We start from the raw sequence: 26,403 nt of genomic DNA on the forward strand, positions 1-26,403 counted from the left end.
TCATACAAAATCCATTCAAGCTCACATTGATAAACTACATGACTTGACAGAAGAAGTTAGAAAACACATTGACCAGGGCTGGTTTGACTGGCTCTTTAATTGGTTACCTGATTTGCATATGTTACGTCAGATATTAGGAGGTATTCTGATTACTATCGGCATTTTGATTTCTATCTGTTGCTTTATTCAGTGTATTCCTTCACTACTTCAATTCTGCACACCTGGTACTAGACATAGATCAGTTAGTCTTGTTTCATATTATTCTTCCACAGATATTAGTTCTGTTTAATGAATGTATAATAGACTGAAGTCAAGGGTGAAATGTTCTGCTCGATTTTCCCGGCCTTCTTGTGAGGAACAATGATGGAATGTGACTTCAGTCTCTTATCATTCAAGTCTAAGGGTTAGAGTAGTGAATGGAGCCTATTTACTAGGCACTTCGACATGATTCTGTGCTCTTCCCCATAGATCAGGGCTTGCACACATAGCCTAGGGGATAGATTCGTTAGTATTAGGGATAACCTGTCCTGTAGTGAGGGTATTTCATGGAGCCGTGCTGAATTCAGGCCTGGTAGGCCTCAAACGGGAGAGACTCCATCTTTCTTTCTGCTCCGGCAGCTTGGGATGCTTCTAGGTCAAATGTAATGTTTTAGTTATGAGGTGTTATTCGCTTGGAGAGAACCGGTTCAGGCCGGCCCTTATCGAAGGATTGTATTTTTCTTCATGCCGAAGACACTACATCAGGCCGGCCGGCTGGGAACGTGTCCTTGGTACGGGGAGGTACAAGAATTTGGTGGGCGGCAGGTTACAGGCCGGAATTTTCCATGAGGAAACGCACCTCTATATTAGTGAAAGTCTGAGGCAGTTACATGTTCAGTCCGTAGGCGGCATCTAGCCGTTAGCAGTAAAGCTACTACTTATTCCAGGGAAGACAGACGCCATCTTGAAGGCGGAGAAGAACCGAGAGACAGATACTCTCCTAGCAGAATAGCCAGAGAGGAGAGAGTAGCCGATAAGGAAGAGGTCCCAGTGACTCGGAGAAGGGTGATCCGTGACTGCGGAGGTGTGACTTCCAGGCGAGCCGAGGCACAGACGAGAAGGGAACCTAGATGACCACTGAGTGCAGGCTACATACTACTAAGGTGATGTCGACCCTTTCTTATTAGAGTGTACAACTTAATCTTTCACTTTTCTTTGCAGGTTATGTATTATATTGTAATGTTATGTGATTGCGTATGTAATGAGTAATAAAGTACCCAGTTTGTAGTGAACCAACATGTGCTGCGTGTTCTTGTATGAGAGGGTAGCCTATTCTTCTAGTCAGCTGCGGCTACATGAACAGATGTTAACCCTGATCAGGTAAGTGGTAACTGAATAAGGGAAAGAGGAGCCCCTCGAACCGGAGAACAGGCTATGCTCGAACTGGCAGTCTTTGTGTGATCTGATGAATAGTGAGACTGATTCCCTTTTTGTATGTTATGGTGATCATAGGATGAACTGTCGTATGGGCAGAGAGGTCTGGATTCGTATGGGATCGCGAGGCCGCCACTTGTGATACTGCCGTCTGGGTAGAGAGGTCTGGATTCGTATGGGATCGCGAGGCCGCCACTTGTGATACTGTCGTATGGGCAGAGAGGTCTGGATTCGTATGAGATCGCGAGGCCGCCGATTGTGCTGAGACTGCCGTCTGGGTAGAGAGGTCTGGATTCGTATGGGATCGTGAGGCCGCCACTTGTGATACTGCCGTCTGGGTAGAGAGGTCTGGATTCGTATGGGATCGCGAGGCCGCCACTTGTGATACTGTCGTATGGGCAGAGAGGTCTGGATTCGTATGGGATCGCGAGGCCGCCGATTGTGCTGAGACTGCCGTCTGGGTAGAGAGGTCTGGATTCGTATGGGATCGCGAGGCCGCCACTTGTGATACTGCCGTCTGGGTAGAGAGGTCTGGATTCGTATGGGATCGCGAGGCCACCACTTGTGATACTGCCGTCTGGGTAGAGAGGTCTGGATTCGTATGGGATCGCGAGGCCGCCACTTGTGATACTGCCGTCTGGGTAGAGAGGTCTGGATTCGTATGGGATCGCGAGGCCGCCACTTGTGATACTGTCGTATGGGCAGAGAGGTCTGGATTCGTATGGGATCGCGAGGCCGCCGATTGTGCTGAGACTGCCGTCTGGGTAGAGAGGTCTGGATTCGTATGGGATCGCGAGGCCGCCACTTGTGATACTGTCGTATGGGCAGAGAGGTCTGGATTCGTATGGGATCGCGAGGCCGCCACTTGTGATACTGTCGTATGGGCAGAGAGGTCTGGATTCGTATGGGATCGCGAGGCCGCCACTTGTGATACTGTCGTATGGGCAGAGAGGTCTGGATTCGTATGGGATCGCGAGGCCGCCGATTGTGCTGAGACTGCCGTCTGGGTAGAGAGGTCTGGATTCGTATGGGATCGCGAGGCCGCCACTTGTGATACTGCCGTCTGGGTAGAGAGGTCTGGATTCGTATGGGATCGCGAGGCCACCACTTGTGATACTGCCGTCTGGGTAGAGAGGTCTGGATTCGTATGGGATCGCGAGGCCGCCACTTGTGATACTGCCGTCTGGGTAGAGAGGTCTGGATTCGTATGGGATCGCGAGGCCGCCACTTGTGATACTGTCGTATGGGCAGAGAGGTCTGGATTCGTATGGGATCGCGAGGCCGCCGATTGTGCTGAGACTGCCGTCTGGGTAGAGAGGTCTGGATTCGTATGGGATCGCGAGGCCGCCACTTGTGATACTGTCGTATGGGCAGAGAGGTCTGGATTCGTATGGGATCGCGAGGCCGCCACTTGTGATACTGTCGTATGGGCAGAGAGGTCTGGATTCGTATGGGATCGCGAGGCCGCCACTTGTGATACTGTTGTATGGGCAGAGAGGTCTGGATCCGTATGGGATCGCGAGGCCGCCGATTGTAAGAGGTCTTGGTATGTATAGTAGGAATTCCCTGTCCTTACGTGGTAAGATATATGTGGTTACCTATTGTAGATAGGCCCTAGGGAGAGGGAGGGGGTAACGTTCTGGCTGGGTTAGTGAGGCTCTGATGAGCGGGTTCTATCTGATCCGAAAACCCAAGCAGAACATTTGGCGTCACGAACCGTTTACGAAACCTGTGTGCGTTGTGGTTGTATCGTGTTTGCTTTCGGCGCGTGCGTGGTTTCGTTTGTATATTATTTGTATGTAATTGTGTGTGTAGTTTTTTTTTCCCTTTTCTTTCTTCTTTCTCTTTTTCTCTTTTTCTTTCTTTTCCGAGATGTTTTCTAGAAAGTCGAAATCTACTTTTAAGTTGCCCGTTGATATTCCCGGTTGGGATTCAACGCCTTATGAAGCCTTAGCCCGTGAGTGGGCTGATTCTACTGGTTTGAGTGAGAATTGGAATTCTTTTTTGGAGCTGGCGGAGCCGGCTAATGTGATTACTTGTTTACAGAAGGCGCCGGTATCTAAGGGTGATGAGCTTCCCGTTTTGGGGCGCAGAGGTTGGATTGTTCTGTCGGCGTACAGGATTCTGCATGAGAGGTTGTTGAAGTTACAGAAATCGCATAAGGATGTGGAAGCGAACTTTGTCGAGATTCAGAATGCTCATACTTTGTTACGGTGTCAAAATAAGTTGCTTGCTGACAAACTTGAGACGTACCAAACTATTGCCGAGAGGGCGGCTGTGCGAATTGCTCGTTATAAATACAAGAATCGGCGTGGTCGGGTTTCGACGCGAAAGGTGCGTCTGGTCGTGGCGAAAGCCGGACTGGATTGGAATCCTGATGAATGGGATGGTAATATCTGGAACTCGAGTGATTCTCCTTCCTCGGGTGAGGAGTCTGCCAAGCGCGAGTCCTCTCGCTCCGGCCGTGATTGTAAGTCTGCTTCTTGCGCCTCTGATGGTGCACCCCGTGATTGCGCTCGTCCTTCGAGTGGGGTCGATGCTTCTTACACTGATTGTTCCTCTACGTGTACTGGTCGAGCTCCTTGTGATGCTCGTCTCGCGTTCTCGGTGCATCCAGTTTTTCGGCGGAAGTTGCAGCAGGCTCCTGGTGCTCCGAATGGTATTGCTTTAGACTCTTTGGAGGATTTTACTCAACAAGAAATTAGTGATATTTTGCAGCGATTTCGGCAGCAAGCTGGTGAGAGCTTACTCACATGGATGGTGCGCCTTTATGAACTGGGCGCTGCTGGCATTATGTTGGATGCTGGCGATTGTTTGAAGTTTTGTTCCTTGAGTTCGGATTCTACTGTACAGGATCATTTTCGTAACTTTAATGTTGGTGGTCAAATTTCTTTGCTTCAATTGGCGACTGAGGGTTGTAATCAAAAATATCCTACTGAGTCTGACTGGCCTGTGAATGACAAACCGTGGTATACTTTGCGCGATGCTGCACAACGTCTCAAAGAGGAGGTGATGAAAACGGCAATTTTTCTGAATACTGCTGACAGGTTGCTTGATGGTTTGTTGACATCTTCTGTGCGGAATCGTATTATTCGTTCTTCCCCTGTTGCTTATAAGCAGGTCATGATGACTTTATTGATTAATCAGACTGGTAACGTATTGTCTATGGTGCTGGAATCGGTACGCCAACTCGGTGAGTTGGGTGAGTGGTTTAAACCTGAACGGCAATCCCGGCCTGACACTCGTACTCCTGGTGGCAATAAACTTACTAGACGTGATATGTTTTTTGGTCCTATGGCCGATGGTGTGCGGAAGGAGGACATTGACGGTGAGACTACTTCTCGTTTGTGGGAAATGTTTCGCAAACGTGGCTTGGATCGAAAGGAGGGTGCCCGGCGTGTTCGGACGACTGAGTGTGATCGTGGTTTTTCTGACGGTAGCGGTGATGACGACCGCCGTGGGCGCTCTGATCGTCGTGATGATCGACGTTATGTACGTGATTTGTCCCCCCGTCGTGAGAGAGACAGGGAGAGAGAGGGGGAAAGAGAGAGGGGGAGAGATGATTATGTTAACAGCAGACGTAGAGATGATAGGGATCAATCCCCTGAGTTGAGAAGGAGAGAGGATCGACACAGATTGGCCGATCGAAACCCGCAGTACAATGCAGAGAACAGGAATCCATTTCGTAATGGAGATGGATATGAACAAGAGGTATCGATACCTGGGAAACGTGAGAGTCTTTATCCTGATTTATCCTGGTACACAGAATGCAGTAAAAATGACTAGGAAATAGGTCAAGCTCCAGTACACAGATGGGCTCACAGAGATAATAGACCCTATGTAGATATTGATATTTATTGGAGACATCGTAATGTCCAAAGGGCCCGAGCATTGGTAGATACAGGAGCGGAGGCCACTCTTATTCATGGAAAATCAAAGAAGTTTAAAGGTCAGCCTTTTACAATTACCGGATTAGGTGGAAAGGAAACTCCCGCAGTTCAAACTTTACTTGAAATGAGAATAGGTAGAATTCCTAGAAAAGAATACTCTGTATTAGTGGCACCACTCTTAGAATTCATAATTGGAATTGATATTTTGAAAGGAATGACTTTGCACTTAGATGATGGATGTTACCAATTTGGAACTAAACATTATATATCGTCCAGGCCTGTACGGGTTGGTCGTTTAAGAATGCCCCCCATAAAAGTTCCCCAGGCAACAAAAGTGGTTCGTCAGAAGCAGTATCGTATTCCAGGTGGTCATGAAGAGATTAGTACTACTATTCAGGAGTTGGTGGATGCAGGAGTTATAACACCAGTTACTTCTGCTTGGAATAATCCTGTTTGGCCTGTACGTAAGAGTGATAATTCTTGGTGCATGACTGTTGATTATCGAGAATTGAATAGACACACACCCTCTTTGACTGTTGCAGTACCGGATGTTATTACCCTAATTGAAAGAATACAAAAACATCCAGGTACATGGTATGCGTCCATTGATATTGCTAATGCTTTCTTTTCGATTCCGATTGCCCCTGAGTGTCAGGAACAATTCAGTTTTACGTGGAACGGGCGTCAGATGACGTTTAGAAGTCTTCCCCAGGGCTATGTGCATAGTCCTACGATATGTCACCGGCTGGTGGCAGAGCATTTGGCGGAGGTACCGGTTCATCCGCAAATTCAGATATGTCACTATATTGATGATATTTTGATCCAAGGCGAAACACAAGAGGAAGTTCAGACCCAATTGGATAGAGTCATTGAGTGCTTGCGTGAGAAAGGTTGGGAAATCAACCCGGATAAATTACAAGGTCCGTCCCAGGCTGTGAAATTTTTGGGCATTAATTGGCATGAGGGGCACCGAGAAGTGATCCCTCAGGTTAAACAGAAAATTCTTGATTTTGCAGTTCCGAGGAATAGGAAAGAAGCCCACAGCTTCATTGGTTTGTTTGGTTTTTGGCGCCAGCATATTCCTCATTTGAGTCAAATATTGGCCCCTTTGTACCATGTCACTCGTAAAAAGAATGCATTTGAATGGGATAAACCACAGCAAGATGCGTTCAGCCTAGCAAAAGAAGCAATTCAGCATGCTCTGGATTTATGGCCTGTATGTGATGGTGATGTGGATTTGAATGTGTCTGTACAAGGCCTTTATGCGAATTGGAGTTTGTGGCAGAAACAAGGCAAGAGTAGAGTACCGTTAGGTTTCTGGACCAAAAAGTTACCTGATGCTGGTGAGCGTTATACACCTTTTGAGAAAAAGTTACTTGCATGTTATTGGGCTCTGGTGGATACCGAGCAATTGACTTTGGGACATGATATAGTTTTGCGACCTGAAATTCCTATCATGCAGTGGGTTATGAGTTCGCCGAAAACTCACCAAATTGGACACGCTCAAGAGGCGAGTGTGATTAAATGGAAATGGTATATACAAGACAGGGCACGTGTGGGACAAAAAGGAGTTGCATCTTTGCATGAGCAGGTGGCACGGGCGCCATCAACTGAAACCGAGAGTGAATGTTCCGTACCTTTAGTACAGGAGTCTCCTGTTAAGTGGGGTAGACCTTTTGATGATTTGTCCGCAGAGGACAGAAACCATGTCTGGTTTACGGATGGTTCAGCAAGGTTCATAGGGACGAAACGGCATTGGAAGGCGGTGTCCTATAATCCGATCACACAAAAATTGCTGAGTACAACTGGTGAGGGTAAGAGCAGTCAATTTGCTGAACTCTATGCTGTTTATCAAGTTCTGAAACAAGAGTTACCTGGCACATGTCATATTTTCACCGATTCTTGGTCTACTGCCAATGGGCTGGCAGTTTGGTTACCGACTTGGCATTCCCATAGTTGGAGAATCCATTCAAAAGAACTGTGGGGAAAAGAATTATGGCAGGAGATTTGGGAAATGCTCCCACAGAGTACTGTTACAATCTTCCATGTGGATGCTCATACCCCGATAGACTCTCTTGACAAATTCTTTCATAACATTGCAGATGAGAAATCTAAAATTGCTGAGGCAGTGGTGGACAGGCAAGATTCTGATATTGCGGGATTGGCGAAATGGGCCCACCAGAAAGCAGGACACTTTGGAGAGAAAGCCACTAGCAGGTGGGCTGCTGATCGAGGAATTTATATTCCCCTAGATTTAATCAAAAATGTTATTCTACATTGTCCCATTTGTCAGCATATCAGGCAGCGCAAAGTGCCCCAAACTGTTAAAGGTCATTTACATCGCGGGAAATTGCCCGCTCAAATTTGGCAGATTGATTACATCGGTCCACTTCCTATGAGTAGGAATTGTCAATATGTTTGCACTATTGTTGATACATACAGTGGCCTGTTGGTGGCCCTTCCCTGTAAGCAAGCTACCCAATTGAATACTATTAAAACATTGGAATTGATTATGATGTATTATGGTGTGCCATTCCAAATTCAATCTAATAATGCATCCCATTTTCGTGGAAGATTGGTACAGGAATTCTGTGTGGAAAACAATATTGAATGGGTGTTTCATATACCATATTATCCACAGGCCTCGGGTCTTGTGGAGAGGTTGAATGGCCTGCTGAAAGATCAGTTGCGTAAATTAACAGATGACAAGTATAAGAATTGGCGAGACTTTTTGCCTCAAGCGTTATTGATTTTGAATAACCGTCCTTTTCTAAATGCTGAATCCCCACTTATGCGTTTGTTTCCTCCGAATGTTGATGCTAAGCCCAATGAAATCAGAGAGACTGTGATGTACTGGGAAATTACTCCCGGAGCTTTGGCTCCATGTAGAGCGACCCCAGGGTCGGCAGGTTTAGACTTGCATGCCATGGATGACACCGTTATAAAAAGTAAGGATCGAGTCATCATTGAAACTGGTGTTGGTGTTCATATACCAACTGGATATTTCGGATTAATCGCCCCTAGATCGGGGCTGGCTGTAAAAGGCATTCAGGTGCTTGGAGGAATCATTGATAGTGATTATCAGGGAGAGATTAAGGTGCTCCTGCTGAATAGCAGTGAGGTTGACTTACTGATACATCAAACTGACCGAGTGGCTCAATTGCTAATAATGCCTGTTTTCAGTGGTGAGATCACAAAAGGCACTGCTCCAACGTTGCTAACTGTACGAGGCCAGAAAGGTTTTGGCTCCACAGATAATCCTGGGGCCAGAGTTTGGGTGCAGTCGCCTAAGAATCCCCCTGAACAAGCAGAAGTCATTGCAACCGGTCAAGACAACACCATTTTAGTTATGAGACCAGGGAAAGATAGCTGGGAAGCAGTCCCGGCTGACAAATGTTACTTACGAGAATGAATAATGGTTGTATTTGATTCTCTTTCAGATCATTCTTTGGACTGTTGCTGCAGGATTTGTCGGCGTTGGACTCCTTTTGGGCTGGTACGACGAGAGAGGAGGGATCCCATCAACCCGGGCTGAGTTGAGAACCCGAGTGTCGCGTTCCTTCGCTGCGTGGGATTCGTCGTCGAACTTTTGGACTACGTTAGCAAAACGGGTGACTAAAGCCCCTCATTTCTGCTTGACACCGATGAGATCGGTGACTGACATTCTAGCGACTTGTTTAGTTGCTGTTCCTGCTTCATTGGAGACTTTGACTCATATTTTTAATATATCGAATGCTCGCCCCAATGTTCTTCTGGGCGATTTTGCCACACATGAGTATTGCCCCTTGTGTACTGTACTGTCAGACCCGATACCCCCCATCCAGTCCCAAATATTTACCTATAATATCACACAGGGTGATTTGTGTTTTTTTCCTTACTTGTGATCCTAGTGCGATTTCTGAATGTATGCGTTTAAGATTGAAAGGTGCCACTTCATTCACCGCTCATGAACGAACTTTGTGCCTTCGAAGGACACCGAAAACATGTACTTCTGTTCAGAATAACATGACTTGCAAGAGTTTGGTAGTTACCCCCAGTCATTATCGCACGATGTTACTACCTGCCGGATGGCTTTTCTCATGTGGTAATACTTCCTGGCCATATATTCCCGCAAATATTTCTGGAGGCCCTTGTGCCATTACTAGACTGAGCTTGTTAATGTTTTCATCACATCCGAATGCCAACTCTCGTGTGATTCGAGATACAGTAAGGTTACAGGAGGATTGTGACTCATCTTTGCATTTATATTCCAAGTCTGAATACCTTAGCCTGGCTATTTCAATTGTTGGTGTTCCTGCTTTGGCAGTTTATAATGCCAAATCTATTGGGAAAATGGCCTGCTGGATGGTAAAATCCATCAATCATACTTCTACAGTCCTGTCTGACATGCTATTAGACGCCCAGGGTGAACGTAGGGCTATCTTGCAAAATCGAGCGGCCATTGATTATCTTTTGCTTAAACATGGACACGATTGTTCTGATTTTGAGGGTCTTTGTTGTTTTAACTTGTCGGATCATACAAAATCCATTCAAGCTCACATTGATAAACTACATGACTTGACAGAAGAAGTTAGAAAACACATTGACCAGGGCTGGTTTGACTGGCTCTTTAATTGGTTACCTGATTTGCATATGTTACGTCAGATATTAGGAGGTATTCTGATTACTATCGGCATTTTGATTTCTATCTGTTGCTTTATTCAGTGTATTCCTTCACTACTTCAATTCTGCACACCTGGTACTAGACATAGATCAGTTAGTCTTGTTTCATATTATTCTTCCACAGATATTAGTTCTGTTTAATGAATGTATAATAGACTGAAGTCAAGGGTGAAATGTTCTGCTCGATTTTCCCGGCCTTCTTGTGAGGAACAATGATGGAATGTGACTTCAGTCTCTTATCATTCAAGTCTAAGGGTTAGAGTAGTGAATGGAGCCTATTTACTAGGCACTTCGACATGATTCTGTGCTCTTCCCCATAGATCAGGGCTTGCACACATAGCCTAGGTGATAGATTCGTTAGTATTAGGGATAACCTGTCCTGTAGTGAGGGTATTTCATGGAGCCGTGCTGAATTCAGGCCTGGTAGGCCTCAAACGGGAGAGACTCCATCTTTCTTTCTGCTCCGGCAGCTTGGGATGCTTCTAGGTCAAATGTAATGTTTTAGTTATGAGGTGTTATTCGCTTGGAGAGAACCGGTTCAGGCCGGCCCTTATCGAAGGATTGTATTTTTCTTCATGCCGAAGACACTACATCAGGCCGGCCGGCTGGGAACGTGTCCTTGGTACGGGGAGGTACAAGAATTTGGTGGGCGGCAGGTTACAGGCCGGAATTTTCCATGAGGAAACGCACCTCTATATTAGTGAAAGTCTGAGGCAGTTACATGTTCAGTCCGTAGGCGGCATCTAGCCGTTAGCAGTAAAGCTACTACTTATTCCAGGGAAGACAGACGCCATCTTGAAGGCGGAGAAGAACCTAGAGACAGATACTCTCCTAGCAGAATAGCCAGAGAGGAGAGAGTAGCCGATAAGGAAGAGGTCCCAGTGACTCGGAGAAGGGTGATCCGTGACTGCGGAGGTGTGACTTCCAGGCGAGCCGAGGCACAGACGAGAAGGGAACCTAGATGACCACTGAGTGCAGGCTACATACTACTAAGGTGATGTCGACCCTTTCTTATTAGAGTGTACAACTTAATCTTTCACTTTTCTTTGCAGGTTATGTATTATATTGTAATGTTATGTGATTGCGTATGTAATGAGTAATAAAGTACCCAGTTTGTAGTGAACCAACATGTGCTGCGTGTTCTTGTATGAGAGGGTAGCCTATTCTTCTAGTCAGCTGCGGCTACATGAACAGATGTTAACCCTGATCAGGTAAGTGGTAACTGAATAAGGGAAAGAGGAGCCCCTCGAACCGGAGAACAGGCTATGCTCGAACTGGCAGTCTTTGTGTGATCTGATGAATAGTGAGACTGATTCCCTTTTTGTATGTTATGGTGATCATAGGATGAACTGTCGTATGGGCAGAGAGGTCTGGATTCGTATGGGATCGCGAGGCCGCCACTTGTGATACTGCCGTCTGGGTAGAGAGGTCTGGATTCGTATGGGATCGCGAGGCCGCCACTTGTGATACTGTCGTATGGGCAGAGAGGTCTGGATTCGTATGGGATCGCGAGGCCGCCGATTGTGCTGAGACTGCCGTCTGGGTAGAGAGGTCTGGATTCGTATGGGATCGCGAGGCCGCCACTTGTGATACTGCCGTCTGGGTAGAGAGGTCTTTATTCGTATGGGATCGCGAGGCCGCCACTTGTGATACTGCCGTCTGGGTAGAGAGGTCTGGATTCGTATGGGATCGCGAGGCCGCCACTTGTGATACTGTCGTATGGGCAGAGAGGTCTGGATTCGTATGGGATCGCGAGGCCGCCACTTGTGATACTGTCGTATGGGCAGAGAGGTCTGGATTCGTATGGGATCGCGAGGCCGCCGATTGTGCTGAGACTGCCGTCTGGGTAGAGAGGTCTGGATTCGTATGGGATCGCGAGGCCGCCACTTGTGATACTGTCGTATGGGCAGAGAGGTCTGGATTCGTATGGGATCGCGAGACCGCCACTTGTGATACTGTCGTATGGGCAGAGAGGTCTGGATTCGTATGGGATCGCGAGGCCGCCACTTGTGATACTGTTGTAAGGGCAGAGAGGTCTGGATCCGTATGGGATCGCGAGGCCGCCGATTGTAAGAGGTCTTGGTATGTATAGTAGGAATTCCCTGTCCTTAGGTGGTAAGATATATGTGGTTACCTATTGTAGATAGGCCCTAGGGAGAGGGAGGGGGTAACGTTCTGGCTGGGTTAGTGAGGCTCTGATGAGCGGGTTCTATCTGATCCGAAAACCCAAGCAGAACAGTACTGAGGTAAGTTTTTTGGTACACCACAATTCACTGAGGTCCTGGTTTCCTGCGCATAGTTCTGTGCATGAGCAGAATCCCCCCAACATGGCGCACCTAACGTTTTGGTCTTATGATTGAGATGCCTTAGTAGTGCTTATATTTGTCTACGACACCCTCACTCTTGTTTCCGGTTGACGGGAGTGACGGTTTAAACCTACCTATATAGTTGACCTATAGGTTCATTCAAGTTTGACAATTAAAAAGGTTTAATTTTGAATTACTGACCCTTATTGTGCTACGGTTTAATATAGATTGTTTTTCTACTCTGCGTCCTTGTGGCTGAAGTTGCTATTGCAGCGCATAGTCGAGCACCTCTCCGGCGTCATTTGACGCAGTTCGGGGAGCCAGACGATGGGATGTCTACTATCTTTGTAGTGAGTGCCGATGCATCGTTCCCCTATGAGCTTTTTTACTCCTGGGTTACTTTATCGGGGGTGAATGCGGATGATAAGACGTTCCACTCATACACTCCTACGGCAGTCCCAGCGAATTACACACCGTATAGGATGCAGGAAATTCCGATTTCCGCTTGGCAGCATCGTATTTGGTTCAATAGCACCCTCCCCCACACCGTAACTCCGGTTCGGTTAGGTCCCTTGTCTATTCCTGGGGCCACTTGGCCAGTCTTGGCCAGGTTCACACCTCATCCACGATATTTGCAAGCCCTGGTGGATGACTTACGTCAACTACATACCACCTTGATTGCGGTGCATAGGGCTTTGGTGCAATACGTCTTGCGCAATGTCCAGGTGGGGGCACCTGGAGTTGCGACGCAACCAGTTGGACCAGCCGGGATCACTATTAGTCCCATCATGGTTAATTCGGTAATGGGCAAGCGCCCCCAGAATAAGGACGATATGCCTTATTGGCTTGCTGAGAAATTTGACGAGCTGGAAGCAGTATTTCCTAATTTTACTCCTGTGGAAAAACACAGGATTTTTACAAATAGTTTGCAGAAAGACTTAGTCCCTGAGGTGACTGATTGTGAGAACTGGGGTAGAGTATTTGCAGCGGTCTACGCGAAGTGCTTCGGCATACCGTCTATGACTGTATTGCCCTCTGTGATTAACCGTGTTCAGGTCGTGCACGGTCCGGAGGCGGCGGTCGAGTTGGGAATGAGGCTTGTCGGTGTGTTCGATGTAGTTGCTGATCTCATCCTAGCTAACGTCAAGGGAGATGCTGTTAACTTTCAGGTGTCGAATGCGCTGCGCCTCGTCGACCAAAGATTATTGTGGAGGCTTATAAGACCATTGGCTGCAATAGATTGTGTGTTAAGCCTTTTGCTAAAACAACAGCACAACCGCAAACTCAAGATGGGTAAGTTTATGAAAGATGACAATCCTGTTTTTCCTAAACAAATTTGGAAAGGTAAAAAACAGGGGAAGCAGCAACAGAAACAGGGGTCACGTCCCGCATCACCAATACCAGTGACTACTGAACGCACATATGAATTGCGCAATCGCACAAGAATTAGGTCTCCTGATAGATTTCAGGTTCCTGATTAACGTTCTCCTCGTTCTTCACAAGAAACATCGGTCTCACAAGCCGGTGGAGGTGAATGTGGCAGAGGTCGGGGTGCCCCTCAAGGATGCGAGCAGCCTCGCCCGGCTGATGGTAAATCAAACAGGACGACTTTGCACGTCAGCGACCTCCGTTTCAGAAAAAGAAAGTTGCTGTACTAACAGCGAGGTATGCCACAGATAGTGAGAACACAGCTTCGGAACATGACATGGGCAATAATGCTGCTAGACAGAGCAGCAGAGGTTACAATAGTGCGGCAAGCACTGCGTCCATATCTGAAGGCGACAGCAACTGACACATTTATTACTGTAGAAACTGCTGACACTAGAGTGGCTCCCCGTGACAGACTATATGACATAGTCCTTTTAATTGAAGGTGACCTACAACGTACCATAAAAGGGATTTTTTGGAAAAATCTGACCTCTAAATATGACATTTTGTTAGCAGAGGCGGACTGGCTCCCATCTTTCGCGCACACAGTGCCGAAGGAGGAAGCTCAGAACTTTGAAGAAGAGTGGGCACAGGAGCATTGCACCATACTCAGGTTGGATGGATAAATTATCACCAAGCCATGAGATTCCATTACGGTCCATGCCACAGCCACAACCACAACCCCAATATCCCATGCGCCGAGAAGCTAGATCTCACGTCGCAGAAATCCTTGAACAATTGGAATATCAAGGTGTAATTGAAACATATGTGTCACCCATGAATAATCCTCTTTTCACTGTAACCAAACCTGATGGGTCATACTGCCTTATTTTGGATTATCGGCATTAGAACTCCCATTGTCGAACGTGCGCGGAACAAAACACCCACAGTTCTGCCCTCATTGATAGTCTTGTGAGAAAAAGGTTTAAGGCCACACTTGACATCTCCAATGGCTTTTATAGCCATAACCTGTCCTCTATTAGTAGTCAATGGACAGCCTTTACTTCTGTCGGCAAACAAAAACAGTTTAGAAGATTAGCCGTGGGCTACAAAAACAGTCCAGGAGTCTTTGCCGCACGTGTAGTCTCTCTGTTACAGAGCATTGACCCTGATGCGTACTCGTATGTTGATGATACTTATCTCACGAACGACGAATTATGGCCGTATCTGTGTCGCGTTGACCGCATCATTGTCATGTTTGCGGACTTCGGTTACAAATTTAACTTTTCAAAATCGCACATTGCAGAGTATACAGTGTTGTTTTTGGGCTATGAACTCAACAATGAAGGTCGAGGTTTAGCACCTCACTTCCTGGAGAAATGTGCATGTTTGCGCGCTCCAACAACTCTGAAAAAACTACAATCTTTGCTGTTTTTTTTAAATTTCGGGCGTACGTACATTCCCAATTATGCCCAGCGTATCAAGCCGCTATATGCCTTGGTACAACCTACTTTTACCAAATTGTGCTGGCTGCCTGAACATTCAGCTATACTGCACTCTTTGCAGGCTGATCTTCTTGCTTCTAAATACTTATTGACACGTGACAAACCTTGTAATCAGAATTGTGCCTGGCGAAGTGAGTTTCACGTACTTGACATTTAATGAAGGGGACACGGTCCCAATTGCTTACAAGTCACACTTGTACACGTCGGCTGAAATGCGTTTTTCCACAGTAGAGAAGGTGTTAACTGCAGTGCAGATGGCGATTCTGAAAGAGAGAGCGCTATCACAAGGAAAACGCAAGTTGGTTGTCACACCGTATCCTGCCCTTGAGGAAGTAACGAAGGCCAGTGTACTTAATTCTAAAGCTCTGCATCCACGTTGGATACTATGGGCCACTTCTTTGAAGTCTCCGGATGTCACTTTCATCTTTGATGCCTCATTGCAGACTCAGGAGTATTTGCAGTATGAATTTGTTAATCCAGCTCCTCTGTCCTTGCGCCCGTTTGAGGATTATCACTGTATCATTTACACTGACGGTTCGGCGCAACCGGCGACGGAATCTAAGCATGCTTATTCAGCGGCCTGCACAATAGTGGCTGGTACTTTTGTGAATGGAGAATTCAGGTCGAATGCCGTGCATACGCAGACATTGGGTGATTGTACCGCCCAGTTGGCAGAGCTACGTGCTCTGGTGCTTGCACTGGAGTTTGCTGATCCTCAAGTGACTACTCTTATTGTGAGTGACTCATACTACTGTGTACAGTCTTTCAATGACAATTTATTCTTTTGGTCTCAAAATGAATATCAGGATTCCAAAGGTAGCACATTGAAACATAAAATGCTCTGGGTTCGAGTCGCAGAACTTAAACAACGTCTGCTGCTCGTGAATGTAATTCATACTCTTGGTTACCAGCATGTAGGGGTACACGCTGTTGGCAACAGTTTAGCTGACGAAGCAGCGAAAACAGCAGTGGCAACATATCTGGTAGCAGCAGTTACAAGATCCAAAAGTAAGATAGATGATGACATCTTCGCAGCCATTGCTGCAACAGAGAAGGGCGATAATTACCCTTGGGGTTTCCCTTCTAAATACTCTTATCATTTAAGTCCTGATAAAGTTCCCTATGTGAGAATTAACGACGGTGACAGGTTGAGTCCCAACTTTGGACCGCAAACTTGCCTTGATAACAGCCGCTCACGAAGGTATGGCCTCAGCCAATGCAGGCGTCTCAGCGACTGTCAATATCTTACAACAACGTTACTGGTGGCGTGGATTATGTAAACAGACTCGTGATTACGTCCTTACTTGTGACATTTGCCAGCAGATTAAACCTTTGACTGCTGCGCGTCCACCTCAAACAGTTGTACATTTCTAATAAACCACCTGGGTGTGTTTATTTGGATCACTGCGGTCCTCTCTCCTCTGATACTGCGTATAAGTACATCTTAGTTGCAGTGGATTCGTGCACACGTTTTCTATGGGTCTGGCCACAAAGGAGTGCTGATTCTCGAACTGTCACCAGGGATTTGCGTGTCTTTGTGGGAATTTTTGCATGTGGTACCCTCCATTCAGACCAGGGTCCGGCGTTCGCCTCTAAGGCGTACAAGGATGCCATGAGATCTTTGGGGGTCCAAGTCAAATTTTCTTCTCCATATCGGCCTGAGGGCAATTCTGTTGTGGAGCGAATGAACCGTGACTTAAAGCAATCCTTGACAGCTAGGGTTTTAGGTCCTGGCAGGAACTGGTTGGCCCATTTGTATAGCTTTCAATGTGCACTTAATAATCTCCCTAGAAGGTCTCTGGGTGGGCGGACCCCATACGAAATGCTCTTTGGCATAAAGATGTTTGTCCCGGACCTTGATGGTCTAGACATGGCGGCGTCGACCGCTCCCTTTGACGTGGATTTTTTTTTAAAACATATTTTATTTGAATTTAGGTATCAGCAATACACACTCATGTCTTATCCTGTTCATAAACGTTTCCGGTTAACAGTTCAAGGTGCTATTCCCAGTGGAGTAGCTGTCATTCTGTCTATACCCCTTATCTCGTGATAAGTTCCACCGTACTACACAGTGTCAGTTGCAAGGTACATTCATTCAGTATGATGATCTAACATTTCCTCCCCAACTGTCCCCCCCCGCCTTTCCCCCACACCTCGCTGCTGTCGACTAACCTGCCGCTTTGGCTCCCGCCTTACGTGTGGTCTGGGTCTCTCCCTCTGTACGCCCCAACTGAGGCCAAACTCACGCAAAACTTTAGGTGTTAGGGTGCTGTGTTCGGTTTATGATGCCTCATCACCCCCCTCCTGTTCCTGGTTATAAGGGCTAACCGGTCGAGACCTGGCCTGTGGGGTGCTGGGAGTGGATTCTTGGTCTACATTCTTCAGGTCACCTACTAGAGCTCCCCAAGCCTGCGCTCTCTCTGGTCTGCCTATGCCTCGCTGTGCCCCTTTGACATAGATGATCATTCTGCTGCGTTACAGAATCTACAAGAGGCTCGAGACGGTCTTGCAAAGGAACACTTGCCCTCCACAACTGATGCTCCACTTCAGATTCCGGTAGTCAGCTGGCTACCTCGAGTCAGTGACCTGGTCTGTGAGAAGGTGGAGAACAAGAAGGAGTTTGGCCCCTCTTATCGTGCACCTGTTCTAGTGCTTGGCGTGCAGGGTACAAGAACAGTCATTTTACCTCCACTTCCTGGTCGCAAGGATAACAGGTACATCTCCATTGACAATGTCAAACTACAACGAGTGGCCGATTCTTCTTAGTATGACTCCAGCGGTCTCTTGTCCAGCAATGCTGAGAAATTCTGTTTTGGCTCCGGCAAATACGAACAGGCCTGACATTGCCCTCGAGATGCATACAGTTACTAATCCTTTATTGCCTCCACCGGCTGGTGGTCCCCATGAAGATACTGAGAATACCTATCCCACAGATGTGTCGTTGCCTGGTGTGCAATCAAGTGCAGTTGACCAGTCACGTTTTTCATTTGACACTAACTCTACAACATTGAGTGCCCCATCGAAAATTTTAATTTTTGCTGTTTGGTTTAAAAGACATTTTTTAATTCCCCCTTGGACTTACATTTGGCAGGTGCTCATATCTATTTTTTTGTTCATGTCCATTGGATTTGTGGTTGTCTTTTTTCGTTAGTGAATGGACATTATCTAACCGAAAGATCTGCAATTAGATTAATTGATGGAACTTTGGCACCCCACTCATCACACATCATGTAGAGGGACCAGACTTTTGTTAATATTACTGCCTGGCCTGTGTTAGATGGGATTGTATGGGATGCTGTCAAATTTCAAATTCATCGCCCCACAGAGGTGATTAATGTCTCCAATGTACTTCGTGTTTCTATGGGGGATGTTGTGAAACAAAACATACTGTCTGATGATTGGGATGTCCAAGCCGTTGAGGATCTTTTTTCTGATTTGAAATATTATGCTGCTTTTGATGCTGAAGATTTGTATTTAGACTCAGCAAATTAAGGAGAGTTGTTTTGCTACCAACACTATGGCAATCATTTCCTGCATAAAGCGAATACATTTAGGAATGTCGTTAATTATACACAATGGGAACATTGTTCAGCTCCCATTGAAGGCAGTTCCAAAACTCTAGTGAAAAAAGTTACATATTTTACCGATTTCAGTGTATCTAAACCTGAAGCCTTTTATTTTGAAATGTCTGCTGGGTCAGCTTCCAAAGTTAGACTGACGCATACTAAATACTGTATTAAAAGTCCTTTATGGATTAATTAGCTATAGGAGGCTATGAGCTGTGAAAAGATACCATTGATCTTAAATCTGTTTGGGGTTCTAAAACCTGGCAGGTGCAAGGCTCTGAGGCTTTGCATCATGCGTGCCTTATCCTGAACCATATGCTATTTTTGAATTCTACTATTTTTCAGACCACTTGCTTTGGATTGGCTACTTGTAAAAAGATGAACGCCCCTACTATTCCTGATCTGGGTGCTTATCCTTCCTGTGACAATCAAACAGATCTGTCCATGGATGAATTGCAGTCACTAATTACTAATACATCCTTCAATATTTCCAGCTTAGATCCCCAAGGATGGTTGACATGGCAAAAAACTTCAGACTCGTATCAACAGCGTTTTCTGGGGCTGAGATCAGGCTACACACAGGTTAGGGTTGACCCCCGGTTTGAAAACTCCCATTCTGTTACTACCTATTCAGTAGGAAAATTATGTCAAAACTGGCTTAAACATTCCACCTTGGCGTCAGTTAAACTTCATTTGTCCAAATTACCTGACGATGTAGATTTGAATGATTTTGTTAAGGGCCCTGTGGGTGGCGGGTCCAAAAGATGGGTATAGGTTATTTACAACGAAGTTTGGAAATTATCTCAAATTGAAGCTGCTTCTAGATTGAGAGCAATTGATCAAGCAAATTTGGAAAAAGTGCTTGCTGTCATTGAAAAAGTGCTTGCTGTCATTGATAATAGCATTAACACTCTTTCTTCCAGAATTTACACATTAGATAATATTGTTTCATCTGTTGTGGATATTGTACAAGATGACATGTCTGACTTATACCATGGTCAAAATCAATTGCGTTCAATAATGCAGTTTGCATAGACTTTAAAAACATTGAAGGCTGGGAAAGTTTCCTGGGACTACATGAATACATCATCTTTATTCCTGCTGTTTAATCTGACTGATAAACAACAGTTAATGTCCATGAAGGATGCGACATATTCACTATTGCATATTGAAAAGTTGGAACCTTTACCATTCTCTGTGGCCGAATCAAACTCAGCTGTGTGGCTTATCCATGGGTTAATCACACTACCTTTTCCATTGTTCAGTTCAGTTTATGTATGAAACACTATGCCTTAGGCAGTTATGAACCACTAGGTACCGCTTCCCTACATGAAGTTTAGTCACTCCCATTTACATACAGGTGCATGAGAGAGGGTAAAGAGGTTTATTTAAAAAGAGAGGAGTGCACTTTCACACCTGATCACTCAGTAGTTTGTAGGAACATCCAATTGCATGGCGCCTGCAATGTTCACGCCCCGAATTTTGCTTGCATTTTGAAGGGAAATCCTGTGTCAGCAATTACACCAACTTTCACGTTATTAGCTAACGGTAGCTATTTGCTTTTAAATAATGAGGCGTGTTGCGGGATGCTTGCAGGGATTCCGCACATTGTAACTGTCTCCCAAAGAGTAGTCTGTTGTAAAATTGTGCTTTTCCCACCCCTGCATGGGAGACTCGATGTACCCATCTGGCCTTCCATTCCAACCTTGAAAGCAGAGTTCAAAAAGATGAGCAAAATGAGGGCTCTATTGTCTGAAAAAGAAGTTCCCCTAACTTCCTCTCATGAAACATTTGCCCTTCACGTAGCTAACACCCGCACCAAGGTGCATGCTCTTTTAAATACTGATCTCCCACTTCATTTGGGTGCTCTGATTCACACTATATTCAACGCCTCGTCAACAACTGGCTTGGCGCATTTATTCAAAGTTGTGGGCCCTGGCCTTGTGACCTCGTTCCAAACAATATTTGGTGTGATATCGGCATTTTTTCATTCTATTTTTTCCAGTGTCTTTGGCAGGCTTCCGTTAATCCTCGCCTTGAATGCTGGTGTGCTGCTGCTCCGCACTGGCTGCACGATCTGTATCACACGACAGCCTGCCCCGGCTGCTCCAACTGTGCAACCGGATGCTTGAGTACTATGGAACACTACCTCTGGCCACTTTGAGCATAGCCTATGGATTGTCCTCTGGTTCTCATACTTTACTTGCGTGCAACCTGTTTTCCAATGCCTAGATTGTTCAATTGAATGAGCTCTGGATTTGTGCCTGTCAAACACGGCGTCTACTGCCCCGGATTATGATCGACTGATGAGTCCCTTAGTGACTCATGAGTTGGACTGTTCTGGTATCGGGATTATGGCCTGTGCAGCTGCGCACAGAATCCTAGGAAATTGGGATATATATGCAACAGCCCATGACTTCCTGGCGCGAAGTTATCTCGAAGAACACGCAAGTTGTCCTCTGATGGTGCTAGAGGCTCCGGTAATCGAAGAACATGTACGTTCATTTACTTTATTAGATTGGATGGCTGAATAATTTACTGAAGATTACAATGACTTCCTCTTGGAGGCTGTTGCAACATACTGTGCTTATACGTTGATGGATTGAATTGGCAGTTGTCCATCTTCCGCACGAACAAGCTCGAATTTTTTTTGTTTTTATTTATTTGCTCCAGAATGGGCTGTATATCGCCTCTGATTGATTTTTTTGTTTTTAATTTTTCCCAACACGCTTTTCGAACTTTACACTACCAATTATACGGATTGGCAATATATGAACTTGGTTCTGTCTCACTCGAACTTGAACTCTGCATTCCTACATTACTTCCCTATTTTGTTCATGGTCCGTTCAAGAGAGGGTGTAGTGAAGACAGGGTTTTGCCTGCACGCATTGCTATGTTGTTGCTGTTGTTACATAAAGGGTAAACCCAACGGTACTATGTTAGCATAAGCGTTTTAGATGTTAACGCCATCTTGCCACTTTGCTGCTTTTGCACACGACACTACAGGTAGCTGTTATTATAAGTAAAACTACTTGCTTGCTTTTTCTTCACATGAGAACGGTCTGTTTTTCACATCCCCTGACGTGCACCGCGACCTTAGTCTGAACACTGTGTGCAGAAACAATCAAGGTCAAATAAAAATGTATGCTGTTGAATTCAGATTGATCGGCCTACGCTCTAGACACAAGCACACAGCTGCAAATATCTGAAACTCGGGTGCCTTTAAAATTGCATTGCATGCATGATGCTGGCACTCTTGGAGAAAACCTTTCCAGACACAGAGAGCAGTGCTGATCCTGTGATGTGATTCACCTAAGCTGATCTTGGAGGTATGGGGTTCCCCATTCAAACCTAGAGACCATCAATTATTATTATTATAAACCTAGCTTTTTAGCCAGGGGAGGGTGGTAAACAAGGTATTATAGGACCTGTTTCCACTATCATTATAATATGATTTCTCCCTTTCTTTTCTATGGAATTGTAACAATGCTGATGGTATTATTTCTAATAATTTGTTTGCTTATGTTAGCCAAAATACTGCATCTTAGAGCACGTTGTTTAAAAATAAACATTTTAAACTTTTCCGTGTCTCTGATTACTCACGTTGTGGACTGATATGAGAATTACAACGAAAAGGTGTTCTTGATTCCCACTATTCCTGAGAGTATTCTAAGTTGCTTGTTCTGGGTTGTCTAATCATTGGTAGCTTCGATATAGTACGGAGAACGAATGAGACACTGATGCTAGTCGGATAGGGGTTCTAGGTAATGAGGTGAGTTTTTTGGTACCCCACAATTCACTGAGGTCCTGGTTTCCTGGGCATAGTTCTGTGCATGAGCAGAATCCCCGCAACAACGTAACACGATCAAGATGTAATTTATGTGAGAAATGAACTATATTTTGATCCACCCCATCTCAAATAACATCCTACATAATTTTGTCATATTGACTCAGTCAAAGGCGAATGCAAAATCCATGAAGGCCATAAACAGTGCCCTTTGCTACTGTATACTTTCCGATTATCAACTGTAGGTTCAAGCACTGGTCTATGAGACTTTTGCCCGCTCTAAACCCATATTGTAGCCCAGAAGGAAAATGCTACTTACCCAGTATGCATCTGTTCTTGGCATATAGAGCTGTAGAGTGTTTGGTCCGGATGTTTGCACTTTGTTTTTATTTGAAGAAGTCTTTCCAGTCACGAGGTAGGTGACTCCTCCTTTCGGTGATAGTGCGCATGGGCATTGACTCCATTGTTAGATTGTTTTCCCACAGAGGGTGATAATGGAGATAGTGGGAGTAGTAAAAGGAGATGTCCATAAATGCATGTATCTAAGTACGATATTCTGCAACAGGTATAGGTGCCCAGGGAGGTGGGTGGGCGCATCTGACTCTACAGCTCTATATGCCAAGAACAGATGCATACTGGGTAAGTAGAATTTTCCGTTCGAGGCATAAGAGATGTAGATCATATGCTATGCATAGACTATATAGCAGTTATCTCCCAAAGCGGTGGCTAACCTATAGCTGTTGAAGTGATTAAAACTACCTGGCCCACTCTAGGTTACAGTGGGCCAATAGTGTTTTGTGAATGTGTGAGGTGTAGACCATGTTGCAGATTTGCATATGATATCTATGGGTATATTTCCTAAGAATGCCAAAGAAGCCCCCAGTTTGTGTGTAGAGCGTGCTCTAGGGGAAACTGTTTATGTTCGTTTTGCTTTCGCGTAGCAGATTTGCATGCACTTGACTATCCACCTTGCAATTCCTGATTTTGATATGTGATTGCCTTTGTGTCGTGGAGCAAAAGCAACAAAAAGTTGATTTGTGTTACGGAGAGGTTTTGTCCTTTCTATGTTATGCAGCAATGCTGTCTTTACATCTTATGTGTGTAGAGCACGTTCCACTACTGAATCTGGTTGAGGGAAGAACACCTAACTCAACAGATTGATTGATGTGAAAAGCGGAAATGACTTTAGGAAGGAATTTAGGATTAGTCCGAAGAACTACTCTATTTTGGTGCATTTGTAAAAAAGGTTCTTCGATAGTTAATACCTGAAGCTCACTTACTCTTCTGAGTGATGTGATAGCCACCAGGAAAGCAGTTTTCCATGTGAGAAATTGCAGTTCACATTTGTGCAATGGCTCAAAAGGTGGACCCATTAGTCTGGTGAGGACAATGTTGAGATTCCATACCAGAGCAGGTGGATGTCTCAGGGGAATAACTCTTTTGAGTCCTTCCATAAACACTTTTAAGACAGGTACTCTAAAAAGAGATAAATGTTGTCTATTTTGTAGGTATGCAGCTTTGCAGCTAAATGTAGACATATGGATGTGTATGCTAGATTGGAAGGTTGTAGATGTAATAAATAGCATATAATGTTTTGGACAGAAGCTTCCAGCGAGTTGATGTGGTTGTTATTACAGTAAATCACAAACCACTTCCACTTTGCTGCAAAGCAAGCTCTTGTGGTAGGACGTCTGGCTTCTTTGATGATATTCATACAGTCTGGCGGTAGGTTAAGACAGCCAAACTCTAAGACTTCAGGTGCCAGATCACCAGATAGAGTTGACTGGGGTCTGGGTGGTAGGAAAATAGGATCTGCTTCTTATGGTTACCCCCACTTTCTGCTTGATGTTGCACTGTTTTTGACTAGTCTGACTGGGATCCTGTTAATCAGGACCCCAGTCTATTTCCTTTCTCCGTTAAATTGTTACACATGTACTTTGGTACACTCCAGATTGGATACTGGGGTACCCTTATCAGTCCCTAGTATATGGTACCCATGTACCCAGGGCATTGCCTCCCAGAGGCCTCCCATGGGCTGAAGCATGTATTATGCCAACCATGAGAGGCCTTGCAACATGGAACTACAGGTCTGCTACTGCAACCCGTGTAAGCTGGTGCTTGCACCACTTACTTTAGATATAGGTTCACTATAGCTATAGGTCACTACACTTAAAACTTATCAGTCACCCCTATAGTAGGCCTTATCAATCCTGAAAGCAGGGTGCTAGGTTTTTAATGAGAGGGTGCCCCTGCATGAGCAGAGCCTCTCTGCAGCCTTCGGAGACCATTCCCCCGGACTGTCTGTGACTCAGCCGGACATATAGGTAGAGGTGCATTATAACCTCGCGGTAAATGCTATCTCAAACGGCTGCATAGAAACCTATTGTGTTTGGTATCAAACACCTTGGAATCATACCTCCACACTGGTAACTGGTGTGGGAGGTATGATTCCACCCTTCTGAATTGAGCTTCAAGGGGCCACTGGTAGATCCGGTGCCAGCCTTCTCAACCCGGTCAGCACAAAATGGATGCTGTCAACTAGAGACACATTTCTGCCCTCCTGCTGCTGAGCCAAGCTCGAGCAGAGGAAGGCAGAACAGTAGGCATCCTGTCACAGGGAGGTGTGACCACCTCCAAGACAGGATTTGGCGTATTGGGGCTGGGTGGGTGCACTCTGAGAGTGCCTGTAAGTCTGCACGAGGGGCACATTTGGTGTCCCTGTGCATAGTCCAGCTCAAACCAGTTCTGGGAGCCATTGGCTCCTGCTCTGGCGCGAAACTGGACAAAGGACATGGCTGTAACCACCCCTCTGTCCTGACCCTCCCCTAGGAGGGTCCCTTGAATCTGTTCAACCCCCTTCAGTGGGTTCAAAAGGGTTTACCTGGCTGTAAGACTTTAGATTTTACGTGGACAAGATTCTATAAGAAGAAACTACTGACGACGGTCTGGACACTCTGGACATTGCTGGACTTCGACTGGGCCCGACTTTGTCTCCCTCTCCATCCAAAGCTTTGTCTGTGCCCTTGCTCCATACAGGCTCCGTGCAGGACCTGTTGTGCACTAAGGACAACCAAAGAATCACCCTTGGAGTGAAGGAGTCACTCCCCTGCATTCGCAGGCACCTTGATGCAACTGACCGGTCTGCTGCTCCCGAGCTCCTGCGGACTCCGAAGATTTCAACAACACAGGAGGTGGGTTTTTGAAGGTCCCTGAGGTAGATATGCCCTCTCAGCACGTTTGAGGCCAGTATCCCTCGTGGGGACTGCATAACCCGAACCCCTGTGCACCGCGTCCATTTGCAGTTGCATATGCTTGTTGGCGATTTCCGAGCTTGTGCATTGGACTCCGTGTAGTCCTGACTCTGCGTAGTATTTGCACAAAACACCTTCGGCCTCCACGCACTGTGTGCTCCGTGGACTGGTACTTTGCAATCTCGCACGAGGTCCCCTCGCGACTCCTGGTCATTCACCTGTGGGTTCTCCTGAGGGTCATCTTGATTTCTGTTGGGCTTCCCTGGTTGCTTCAGACGTGCCCTGACTCTCCATTGCTTTGAGAGTCCCTTGGACCTTGCTGGTCCACGCTGTAACCTGCTTGACCTTCCTGCGTGGGTTACTTTTTCCAAGGCTTGTTGATGCTCCAGCCAGACACCAACCACTCAGCACTCGACATCCTTCGTGGGACAGCTTACCTCTGGCTCCTGTTCATCAACGTCTCCGTGTCCTCGTAGCTGTAGAATCAAGCATCTCTTCTTCGCACCCGAAGCACCCTACATCGATGGTTATTCGTCTGCCAAGCCCCAGGTCACCTTGAAGTGACCCAGACTCCGTCCCCTCTGCTTTCAGGTTCCTTCCTTCAAGAATCCAGGTTTGGATTCCACCGGACCCTTTTCACCTTCACGGCAGCAGT

The 26,403-nt window shown here is 46.0% G+C and overlaps 1 protein-coding gene across 1 annotated transcript in view; it reads right to left on the reverse strand.

Annotated features, from left to right (window-relative positions):
• LOC146784513 (zinc metalloproteinase-disintegrin-like berythractivase) overlaps positions 1-26,403 on the reverse strand; it is a 2,362,040-nt gene that overhangs the window by 1,010,566 nt on the left and 1,325,071 nt on the right. The gene's annotated exons all lie outside the window — the stretch shown is intronic.

Source organism: Triturus cristatus, chromosome 11 (genome assembly GCF_964204655.1).
Source record: "Triturus cristatus chromosome 11, aTriCri1.1, whole genome shotgun sequence".
Classification (NCBI taxonomy): domain Eukaryota; kingdom Metazoa; phylum Chordata; class Amphibia; order Caudata; family Salamandridae; genus Triturus; species Triturus cristatus.